Genomic DNA, 12810 nt, shown 5'->3' with positions numbered 1-12810 from the left:
AGCGGATGACTAATTACAAAATGGAAGGGTGGGGGGAGGGGCACTGTATCTGAGCAATGGGGTTCTTCAGGGAGTCTTACTCTCTTTGGTTTTATTTGAGATGAATTTCTGGATTCTGGGCTGGCTCAATCTCTGGGCTACGTGATCATATGATCAGAGCCAGCACCCCACCTCAGGTGTTACTTGTACTATGGGGGGATTTTACTATTCTAATCCTATCTCAGCCCCTCCATTGTACCTGTGAACCAAGGCAGAGTGACTTGGTGATGGGGTTATGGCTGCTGGTTCTGATCCTATGACCTAGATTCATCCCAAACTGAACAATGGAGGGAGTAAGTGTCTATACATGTCCAGCCATATGAATATTGTGAGCGGTCAATGTTGGGACTTTATCCATGTAGGACAAGATACTGGTAGAGATGTGAGCGGGTCAGTAACATGCGTTTAGACTTAACAGACTTAAAGGGATAGGTCATACATACCAGATTGGTGTAGGGCCGGACGGAGCCACCTCCTGTGCCCGTCCTATACACTAGCGGATGTGACCAGGCGCTGTCTCTGCAGCTCAGCCCTCATTGGAGTTAGTGGGAGCTGCAGTGACTGCGCCTCTGACAGGATCAATCAGATAGTTATGGTCTATCCTGAAGCCCAGATAACTCTTTCATGTGTCTCTACTCCTGATTGACGCCATGTTTACCAGCATCTAGACTAAAGCTGGCGCCGTGTATGAGCGCTCTTCTGATCGCATGCTGTTCCTCGTGAGCTCCCCATCAATGTGCACACTTGGATTGACTGAGGGCATCAGCTGCTGCCAGCCTCCTATGCCAATGCAAGTGCCTAATCTCTGATATCTGATACTGGAGGCAGCTGACCGGTGCCTGCCCATATACTAGAGACGGTGAGCCACAATCTGAGGTCAGTGTGCCCGCTCTATGGCGTCTCTTATTTGAGGTTACGTTAGTGATGGCTCCTCTCTCCTAGCGCTCTACACCAGGTTATATTTATAGATTTTTTTTATTTTTTAACAGTAGTTAAGCTGTAGGGGGCGCTGAGCTGTTCTCTTTAATGCATCATTATTCTCTGTCTGTAGGATTCTACTGTGGGGAGATTTGATCACTGGGTGCACTCTGGTTTTACTGCCACAAGGGGGAGTCGTACTCTGTATAATGGCTGTATTTCATGTAACACTGCCCTATAGGATCCTGATCCGGCCCCTTTCTGTCTACTAGTATAGTAGTGCTTCGCTTTCTTCTTTGTCCTAGGGAGGTAGCACATGTGTTAAAACAAAAAAAAAAAATCCCTGCCTTGTCCCTCTATCAGACTTAGTGTTATCTGGTTTTAGAAAAGTTGAGTGAAAACCAACATGGCTGCTATCCAATTTCCTAGGATTTTCCGTGTCTCTCTGGAGTTAGTGGTCTTCTGCCTGTAACGGCCAGGCAACTGGTTTTTACCCAACTTTCCCTGGACCAGATGTAATAAAAGACTGAGATTGGACAGAACCGGAGCAATGCCGTATTTACTTACAACCCCCACCGGCGGTCTTTATGATCTAACCATAGGATAGGTGATTGGTACAAAGTGCAGCCTCTTCCTCTGTATAGCAGACACATCGGGGCACTGCATCGATTTCATGAATCCATCCACAGACCTAAGCGGCAGCCGGTTGGCTTCTAGTCCTGGCGTCTGACTACAGGTCACCTACTGATGGTCTATCCTGTGCAGAGGTTGTCAGTATCGTGACCAGCCCGTAGATACAAGGCCAGCTCCATACAATGCTACAGCCCTGGTCACATGTCTGTATGATGTAGGCAGGCACGGCCGCCATGTGTAATTGCACACTCTGTGAATGAGAACTGGAGCCATGACGAACTTTTTACTGTGCTTTTTAACGATGGTCTTATTATAAATTGTTTTACAAACTGTCTTCTGCGTTTTCTTTCCATTAGATCAAAGACATGTAACCGGGTCTAAAGTGCCCTACAAGTCTAGAATGAACCCTCAGAGCAACGGCCATACAGGGTCACTACCCATGGGGTCCTAGTGATCAGACCACCAGGGTGCAGAACTGGGCTCTGACATTTTCACATCTTTGAGGGAACCATTTTCACAGATCTGTGTATTTTAGTCCACTGAGGATTTAGGATTTTCTTAGGCAGCATCCGTCTTAACCAAAGTACACTTACACATGGCACAAATGGGCTAACCATGGAGGAACACCGGGCAAACCAGAACCCAAAACAACAACTTTTACCACATGGTATCCTGTAGCTGCACTGTCACTTACTATCTTAGCCATTGTCTTCCTGCAGACCTCTCCTCCACCTCTACCACCAGTACACTCCATCCATATCAGTCCCTCTTTTCTTCCTTCTCCCATGTACAGCTCACACACTTCTCACTCTCTTTAATCGCCCCTTTACTTCTTTTAGCAGTGACACCAAACTTAAGCGCCCACATAAATCACTGAACCACCTTCTGTCTCTGTCCATTCTGCTCCTCCTAGCTGCTGGGGACATCTCTCCTAACCCCGGCCCTCCTTCTTACACTAACCCTTCTTCTTCCTGCACACATAGAAGGCCTACAAACCTCATCAATATTTACCGTGTTCCTTCCCCTCATCTCTCCCCTGTCTCCTTTAACTGCTCTCTCTGGAACGCCCGCTCAGTGTGTAACACACTAGAATACATTAATGACTTATTCCTTAGCAAATCCCTTGGCCTGCTTGCCCTTACTGAAACTTGGATCCAGCAGGCAGATACGGCCTCCCCTGCTGCTCTGTCTCATGGTGGCCTACAATTCTCACACACTTCTAGGCCTGACAACAGGCAGGGTGGTGGGGTAGGCTTACTTCTGTCACCACAGTGCATTTTTCAGGCCATTCCACCCGTACCCTCACTCACATTCCCCTCATTTGAAGTCCATGCTATCAGACTTTTCCGCCCACTCTCCTTACGTGTAGCCGTGATCTACCGTCCACCTGGCGCACACTACCAATTTTTGGACAACTTGGCTTCACCACTTTTTATCCAGTGACATTCCTACCCTCATCATGGGTGACTTTAACATCCCTATTGACACCCCTCACTCCCCAGCTGCCTCACAGTTTCTCTCATTAACCACTTCTTGGTCTCTCACAATGTTCTTCTTCTGCCACACATATAGATGGTAACACGATTGATCATCAACGCCTCACAGTTTCTAAATTTTCTAACTGCTCTGCCGCTCTCTGATCATAATCTTCTGTCTCTCACCATCAGTGCCCTCTCCCCTTCACAAGATACCCCTACCCATCACTCATATAGGAACTTGCGTGCTATCGACACCCAGCACCTCTCACATACTCTACAGTCCTCTCTGTCCCCCATCTCCTGTCCCAATCTGGCCACCAGTCACTATAATGAAACCCTTAAAAATGCATTGGATGAGGTGGCTCCCCCCTCCACTCGTGAAGTCCCACATCGGAGGCAGCAACCCTGGCACACGCCACAGACACGATTTCTTCAGCGGTGCTCTAGGTGTGCCGAACATCTGAGAAAATCACCTGTAGATTTCCTCCACTTCAAATTTATGCTTAAAACCTATAGTTCTGCCCTTTACCTCGCCAAACAAGACTATTTCACCGCCCTCATCTCTTCTCTCTCCAGCAATCCTAAAAGGCTTTTTGAAACTTTTCACTCCTTACTCACACCCAAGGTGCAGACGCCATTCACAGACCTTAGTGCTGATGACCTGGCCACGTATTTCCATGATAAAATTGATAAGATCCGTCAGGAAATAACTGGCCAAGCCCCAGGTGGCATTGATCCCACCACCTACCATAGCAATGATCCCCTCACCAACCGCACTTCAGACTGTCCATTCTCATCTTTTGAACCTGTTACAGAAGAGGAAGTCTCCCAACTACTTTCTTCATCTCGCCCTACAACCTGCAGTAGTGACCCCTTCCCCTCACATCTTCTCCAATCTCTGTCGCCTGCTGTCACCACTCACCTTACTAAAATATTTAACCTCTCTCTCTCTTCTGGAATCTTCCCATCCTCCTTCAAGCATGCTGTTATAACTCCGCTATTGAAAAAACCCTCCTTGGACCCATCCTGTGCTGCTAACTATCGACCCGTCTCTAACCTCCCCTTCATCTCTAAACTCTTGGAGCGCCTGGTCTATTCTCGGTTAATCCGTTATCTCTCTGCTAACTCTCTGCTAACTCTCTGCTTGACCCCTTACAATCTGGTTTCCGTGCTCTGCACTCTACTGAAACAGCTCTCACAAAAGTCTCCAATGATCTCCTAATGGCTAAATCCAATGGTGACTTCTCTCTTCTTATTCTTCTGGACCTCTCTGCAGCTTTTGACACTGTTGACCATCATCTTCTCCTCACTATGCTCTGCTCAGTCGGCCTCAATGACACTGCGTTCTCCTGGTTCTCCTCTTATCTCTCAGACCGCACTTTCTGTGTATCATTCGCGGGCTCTGTTTCCTCCCCTCTTTCCCTTGCTGTTGGGGTTCCTCAAGGCTCGGTCCTAGGCCCCCTGCTCTTTTCCCTCTACACAGCCCCCATTGGACAAACCATCGCCAGATTTGGCTTCAGGTACCATCTTTAGGCTGATGACACCCAATTATACACATCTTCCCGGGACATCACCCCTGCACTCATACAGAACACCAGTGACTGTCTCTCTGCTGTCTCTAATATCATGTCCTCACTCTATCTGAAACTAAATCTCTCTAAGACTGAACTACTACTGTTTCCACCATCTAATAGATCTATCCCTGATATATCCATTGTAGTCTCAGGCCTTACTATAACTCCTAGGCAGCAGGCCCGCTGCCTCGGGGTCATGTTTGACACAGACCTTTCCCCCTACGCCCAACAGCAGCACAACTGGGGTATTCCTGCCCCTATGAGCTGTTAGGACAGGTGGAATTTTTAATTACCTAACAGCTTTTGACCTCTATAAGAGGCCGGAAGACCTGCTCCTCCCTTGTGTTTTTTTCTGTCCTGTGGGACAGGACAGGTGGTCAGGGGAGGGAGCAGATGTTCTGACCTCCTATAGGGGTTCACTGCTCTCCCCCACCGGTACCTGACAGCAGAAGATCTTTTTTCTGGACATCCTCTTTTTTCAGCAGAGGTCCCCTTCTCCCGGCGGGGACCCTGCCGGCTCGTGCACGCTCCTGTCCGGCTGGCGCGCCGGGTCGGGGCTTTCCCCTAGGAACGCTAGACCTAGGAACCTTTCTCAGGTCCCTCCGGTCCGCCGTCTAACAGGGTCCGCCACACATGCGCAGTGCGCGGGTCTCGCGGCGGACGGGAAGAGAACAACCCCTAGACACGAGCATTGCACGGTAGTTCGGGAGGGGGGTCCCCCGGTCCTGGGGACCATACCTGGGTCAGATCCCCCTCCCCCTGTCTTCTCCCCTCCCCTTTTTTTCATGAGATTCTGGCTCCGTTGTAGCCCCTACCCCTTGGGCGGGGCTCCAGGCAAAACCCCGCCCCCTGGCCTATTTAAGTCCCCTTAGAGCTTCAGTTAGTGCTTGTCGCTCCGGTTGCAAGCACATCAGTTGGTGAAGCTCCCTGGTCAATTTCTGTGCTGGAGAACTGTCTTCATTGACTAAGGTTTGGTGGACATGGCCGGGGGGGGGAGGGAGGTTGGAGAGTTGCATCCCTGAGTGCAGTAAGTAGTTAGTGTATCCTTTTTCTTCCTCCTCAGAATGTCTTCTTCTTCCTCCACTGTTCCGCCTAGAAGGAAGGCTACTTCCAAAAGGAATCATCTGGCGTGCGCTTCTTGTAGAGTGCCGCTGCCTGATGACTCCCAATATCGCTTCTGTCAGGGGTGCAGGGCCCCCTCTGTTGAAACAACTCCCATGCGAGAGATGGTGTCCTGGGTGAAGGGGTACGTCCAGGACTCCATGAAAAGAATGGAAGCCGTTTCCCTGACCAAGAGGCCACGGCTGGATTGCGAATTGTCCCTGCCGCCTCTGGAAAAGCTGCGCCTCAGGGATGTGGAGTCGTTTTCTAGTACGGAGGAGGAGAAGGAGATTTTTCCCCTGGACAAAATGTCCAGAGTATTCAAGACCCTAAGAATCAGAGGCGGGGAAGGCTCTAGCCGTAGGTCTCGTACCTTCAGGCCCTCTTCGGAGATGGCTCCGCCTGATGGAGGGCGAATGGAGGCACCCGGAGAGATCCTTTGCGCCATCCACACGCTTCAAGGCACTTTTTCCCGTCTCTGAGAGTCAACTAAAGGCGTGGGGTCCCCCGCCAAAGGTGGACGTCGCCGTGGCCAAGTTATCAAGGCGCTCCATCCTTCCATCAGAGGACGGCTCGGGCCTCAGGGACCCCATGGATCGCCGAGTCGAAGGATCTTTGAGGCGTGTATATTCGTCCGCCTCTGCCCAGGCCTCTTTGGGCATGGTCGCGAATGAGGTAGCAACTGGCTTACGCGCAGAACTGTCATCCCTGGCCAAGGACATCGATTCCGGCGTGGATCGTGATGATCTCCTCGCGGCAGTGTCCGACATCACGCTGTTGGTGGATCACCTGACAGAAGCTACCCATTTTCAGACCCGTCTGGCGGCTAGATCCATGGCACTGGCTACTGTGGCTCGCCGACCCCTATGGCTGAAGCCCTGGAAGGCTGACCTTACTTCCAAAAATAGCCTCTGTGGTCTCCCCTTTGAGCCCGGACGGCTGTTCGGAAGGGAGCTCGACCACATCATGGAAGGCTGGGCCGACTCTAAGAGCAAGAACCTGCCACAGCCCCTTGAAGGTCGGAGTACCTCCTTTCGAGGAAGAGGCACTCGAAGAGGCACCAGAGGCCAGCGGCGATCCGGGAAAGGAAGAGGTCGGGGCTCATCTCGTGGCCGTAAGAATGCCCCCTTCTAATTCCCTCTCAGTACACCCCCCCCCTTCTTACTCCCCCCCCCCCCCTCCCCTGGGGTGGGCGGTCGTCTTTCCCACTATGTGGAGGCCTGGCGGCAGAATATTCGGGACCCCTGGGTCATCCAGATGATCCAGGAAGGTTATAAAATTAATTTTGTTTCCCAGCCGCCAGAGAAGATGGTAAGAACCCGCCCTCTTCAGGGCCCCAAACAACTTCATCTGGAGAGATTGATTCAGGAGTACGTGGACAAGGCCGCGCTAGAGATGGTTCCTCGCGCAGAACAAGGCACAGGCGTCTACTCTCCAGTCTTCTTGGTCCCCAAGCCATCAGGCGAGTGGCGTATGATCATCGATCTCAGGTATCTGAATCACTTCATCCGCAGGCTGCGGTTTCGCATGGAAACCATAAGGTCAGTACTACCTTTCATGCACCCTGGAGATCACTTCGTCACTCTGGACCTGAAGGACGCCTACCTCCACGTACCCATCTTTCTGGCACACCGAAAGTTCCTAAGGATTGCCGTAGACATACAGGGGAAAGAGGCGCACTTCCAGTTCGCAGCCCTCCCGTTCAGCATATCCTCCGCCCCCCACACCTTCACAAAGGTCATAGCTCCGGTCGCTGCCGCCCTGCGCCTTCAAGGCATATTCATAGTTCCGTACCTGGACGACTGGCTTCTGAAGGCTCATTCAAAGGAGGTTCTTACCACGCAGGTGCAGACCGTCATAGCTCTACTAGACAAGCTGGGGTGGCTGGTAAACTGGCAGAAGTCAGTGATGGTGCCATCAACACGAGTTCAGTTCCTGGGACTTATTCTAGACTCTCTCAACATGACGGTCTCTCTACCCTCTCCTCGCAAAAGGAAAATTGCTCGGGTGGCACATCATTTGTCTTCCACACGGAAGGTCACCATCAGGACGGCGATGAAGGTCCTTGGATTGATGTCTGCTGCCCTAGATGCAGTTCCTTGGGCCCTATGGCATATGCGCCCTCTACAGAACGAGATCTTGAGAGTCTGGAATCACAGTCCTTCAGGTTTACAGAAGCCAATCCAGTTAACCATCAGCACCCGGCAAACCTTGCCCTGGTGGACCCATCTGCGAGATGGGAAGTCCTCGGTCCAGCCCGCCTGGACCCTGTTGACTACAGATGCCTCCCTCACAGGCTGGGGAGCTCATCTGGGGGAGACCCCGGTTCAAGGTACATGGAATCAGCGGGAGAGGACGCACTCATCCAACTGGCGCGAGCTTACCGCAGTTCATCGAGCCCTTCTGTCATTTGCACCACTTCTACGAGGGAAAGCGGTCAAAGTAAGATCAGACAATCTGACGACAGTCCACTATATCAACAAGCAGGGAGGAACCAGGTCCCCCTCGCTCATGCAAGTCACCAACCTGATCTTCTCCTGGGCAGAACGAAACCTCTCCCAGCTGGCCGCGGTACATATCCAGGGCCGCCTGAACATCCTAGCGGACCAACTCAGCAGAGGCCGGCCGACCGCAGGCGAATGGTCCCTGAACCAGGACATCTTCCACTACCTGACCAGGAGGTGGGGTCTCCCCGAGGTGGATCTGATGGCCACCCAACACAATGCCAAAGTAGAAAGGTTTTGCTCCCTGTACTGGGAAGACAACCCTTTGGCTGTGGATGCCCTGTCAATACCATGGAGGTTCGAACTGGCATACGTGTTCCCTCCCATCCCAATGATACCGAAGGTATTGGCGAAACTCAGGCAGGACCAGACTTCGGCAATAGTGATCATGCCGTTCTGGCCAAAAAGGGCATGGTTCACCGACCTTATCCTTATGAGTTGGGGGAACTACTGGAGGCTTCCGCCAGTCAGGAACCTGGTGTCACTGAACAGTCGGCCGTGCCTGGGCCTAGACAAATTCAACCTCACTGCCTGGAGGCTAACCGCGCCATACGCGCAGACAGAGGATTGTCCCAGGGAGTGCTAAGTACCTTAGCCCATTCAAGAGCAGAGGCAACCAATCAGAGCTACCAAAGGATCGCCCGGATATTCCGAGATTGGTGTACAGGCAGCCACCGCGATCCAGACAGAGATGCAGTCCTAGAGTTCTTACAGAACGGCTTGGAGAGAGGACTAGCACCTGCCACCTTCAAGGTTCAAGTGTCAGCTCTATCTGCTCTCCTGGAGACACGGTTATCACAAGATCCTCTTGTCAAACAGTTCCTTAGGGGGGCTGCCAGGCTCCGCCCCCAGGTACGGCCCCCTGTCCCCAGGTGGGACCTGGCCGCGGTTCTACAAGGGCTATGTGCGCCCCCCTTCGAACCATTATCTGAAGTGGACTGGAAGTACCTGTCATTTAAAGTGACCTTTCTGTTGGCAATAACCTCCGCCAAGAGGGTTGGCGAATTGCAGGCTCTAGCAGCCTCCGAACCTTTCATAACTTTCTTTCCTGACAGAGTACAGCTAAGGTTCGTCCCAGGATTCTTGCTGAAGGTACCCACACTTCAGAACACCAATCAAGTGATCACCCTACCGGGCTTCTTTCCCTCCCCTGCCACTGAGCAGGAGGAGAAGCTACACACCCTGGATCTGGTAAGAGCACTACGTATCTACCTGGATCGTACAGCACCGTTCCGAAGATCAGAGAATCTTCTGGTTAATGTGTTTGGCCACAATAGAGGCGCTAAAGCATCAAAGGTAACCCTGTCTAGATGGATCAGAGAAGCTATCAGCTGTTCCCTACGGGCTCAGAATCTTCCTGTTCCAGATTTCCTACGAGCCCATGCCACCCGATCAGTGGCGACATCATGGGCAGAGACACGGTTCCTCTCTCTAGAGCAGATATGTGCTGCAGCCTCTTGGAGCTCACAGCTGACTTTTGCCAAACACTACAGATTGGACTGGCGTACGGCCGATGCTACAGCATTTGGGCACTCCGTCTTGGCATCAGCCTGCCAGGAGGTCCCGCCCTAGGGGAGATAATACTTGCTAAATCCCCCGTTGTGCTGCTGTTGGGCGTAGGGGGAAAGAAAGATTATGAATGATAATCTGTTTTCCCTTAGCCCAAACAGCAGCACAAGGCTCCCTCCCTAAGAGGTGCTATTGTACAGATTTTGTGTATGTGTGTGTAGCTCTTGGCATAGATTGCTCTGTATATCATACTTGTTACTAACACAAGGGAGGAGCAGGTCTTCCGGCCTCTTATAAAGGTCAAAAGCTGTTAGGTAATTAAAAATTCCACCTGTCCTAACAGCTCATAGGGGCAGGAATACCCCAGTTGTGCTGCTGTTTGGGCTAAGGGAAAACAGATTATCATTCATAATCTTTCTTTCCTTCACCCCTCATATTGAATCACTCGCACGTTCATGTCACCTCCACCTCAAAAACATCTCCAGAATACGCCCTTTCCTTACCAGAGATACACTAAAGACACTTATTGTCTCTCTGATTCATTCGCGCCTTGATTACTGTAACTCCTTACTAATCGGTCTTCCCCTCACTAAACTCTCCCCTCTACAATCTATTGTGAATGCAGCGGCCAGGCTCATCTATCAGGCTAGACGCTACAGCGATGCCTCCGGTCTGTGCCAGTCACTACATTGGCTGCCTATTCATTATAGAATAAAATATAAAGTTATTACTCTCATCCACAAGGCTCTCCATAATGCCGCACCTCCCTACATTTCCTCCCTCATCTCTGTCTACCGCCCAACCCGTGCTCTCCGCTCACTCAATGACCTAACACTTACATCCTCTATTATCAGAACCTCCCACACTCGTATACAAGACTTCTCCCGAGCGGCACCACTTCTCTGGAATGCTCTACCCCGGACAATCAGATTATCTGCCAATTTCTACAGTTTCAAACGCAAACTAAAGACGCATCTTATCAGACAGGCCGATCACAATTCCTAATGTAAATCCTTCCTTAGATAAAATCCCTAAAATTAACCCTCCTCTGTTCCCGCTCCCATACGATGTGATGCCGTTTCAATCTAACTTTATATGTCCTACTTCTACTTCCAAGGCCATGTGATGTCAGGTTTCACCAGTCAAATGGCCTTCTTATACAATGCTTAGCGAGGAGGCCGCAGGTAGGCGGCTACTAGGGAAAGGTTAAAGTGTAGCTCTACCAACACAGGATCCAGTCTGATTCTATAGTGGGAAGGAGTTATCTGACAAGACAACCAGTGGCAGCCATATCTGCCTCTTCTAACCGAAGACGTGTCCTGTGGATGCGGAGCTACACTTTATATAGCTTATGGACATGAATGCCAAAGATGAATTCTAAGGAACGTCTAAGCTTACTACCCTGGACTAACCAGTCACCCCTCCTTTTTATGACCAGACAGACTCCATTTAAAATACAGTATATCATTTGAAAAATTCATTTTCAACTAAAGGCACCTTGGAATTACCCCCCCCCCCCCCTTTCAGGTTTATGCTGTCCCCACCCCCTCTATGCCAGAACTTGTACCTTGCACAGGCCTCTGGTGCCACACTTATCTTAAATCTCGGGCACGCGCAATCGGCTCTGCCACTTAAGAGTTTGGATAGAGCCAACCTTGAATGCCCACGTGGCCATTTTGCAGTGGTCTAGAGACCTGTGCATACAAGCGCAGTACGCTCTTTTAGCAGACCATCACAAAATGGCCACTCATTCATGTGCAGTCTGCTCTGCCCGAACCCAAAGTGACAGAGCTGATCGTGCGTGCCCAAGATTTTAGATAGGTGCAGAGGCCTGTGCAATGCCGAGTGTCAGATGGAGGGGTGTAATGTACAATGCCGAGTGTCAGATGGAGGGGTGTAATGTACAATGCCGAGTGTCAGATGGAGGGGTGTAATGTACAATGCCGAGTGTCAGATGGAGGGGTGTAATGTACAATGCCGAGTGTCAGATGGAGGGGTGTAATGTACAATGCCGAGTGTCAGATGGAGGGGTGTAATGTACAATGCCAAGTGTCAGACGGAGGGGTGTAATGCACAGTGTCAGATGGAGGGGTGTAATGCACAGTGTCAGATGGAGGGGTGTAATGTACTATGCCAAGTGTCAGATGGAGGGGTGTAATGTACAATGCCAAGTGTCAGACGGAGGGGTGTAATGCACAGTGTCAGATGGAGGGGTGTAACGTACAATGCACAGTGTCAGATGGAGGGGTGTAACGTACAATGCCAAGTGTCAGATGGAGGGGTGTAATGTACAATGCCAAGTGTCAGATGGAGGGGTGTAATGTACAATATATAGTGTCAGATGGAGGGGTGTAATGTACAATGCCAAGTGTCAGATGGAGGGATGTAATGTACAATGCCGAGTGTCAGATGGAGGGGTGTAATGTACAATGCCGAGTGTCAGATGGAGGGGTGTAATGTACAATGCCGAGTGTCAGATGGAGGGGTGTAATGTACAATGCCGAGTGTCAGATGGAGGGGTGTAATGTACAATGCCGAGTGTCAGATGGAGGGGTGTAATGTACAATGCCGAGTGTCAGATGGAGGGGTGTAATGTACAATGCCGAGTGTCAGATGGAGGGGTGTAATGTACTATGCCAAGTGTCAGACGGAGGGGTGTAATGCACAGTGTCAGATGGAGGGGTGTAACGTACAATGCACAGTGTCAGATGGAGGGGTGTAACGTACAATGCCGAGCGTCAGATGGAGGGGTGTAACGTACAATGCCGAGCGTCAGATGGAGGGGTGTAACGTACAATGCCGAGCGTCAGATGGAGGGGTGTAACGTACAATGCCGAGCGTCAGATGGAGGGGTGTAACGTACAATGCCGAGTGTCAGATGGAGGGGTGTAATGTACAATGCCGAGTGTCAGATGGAGGGGTGTAATGTACAATGCCGAGTGTCAGACGGAGGGGTGTAATGCACAGTGTCAGATGGAGGGGTGTAATGCACAGTGTCAGATGGAGGGGTGTAATGTACTATGCCAAGTGTCAGATGGAGGGGTGTAATGTACA

This window comes from Leptodactylus fuscus, chromosome 1 (genome assembly GCF_031893055.1).
Source record: "Leptodactylus fuscus isolate aLepFus1 chromosome 1, aLepFus1.hap2, whole genome shotgun sequence".
In the NCBI taxonomy this organism is placed as follows: domain Eukaryota; kingdom Metazoa; phylum Chordata; class Amphibia; order Anura; family Leptodactylidae; genus Leptodactylus; species Leptodactylus fuscus.
This window is presented reverse-complemented; position numbering follows the sequence as displayed.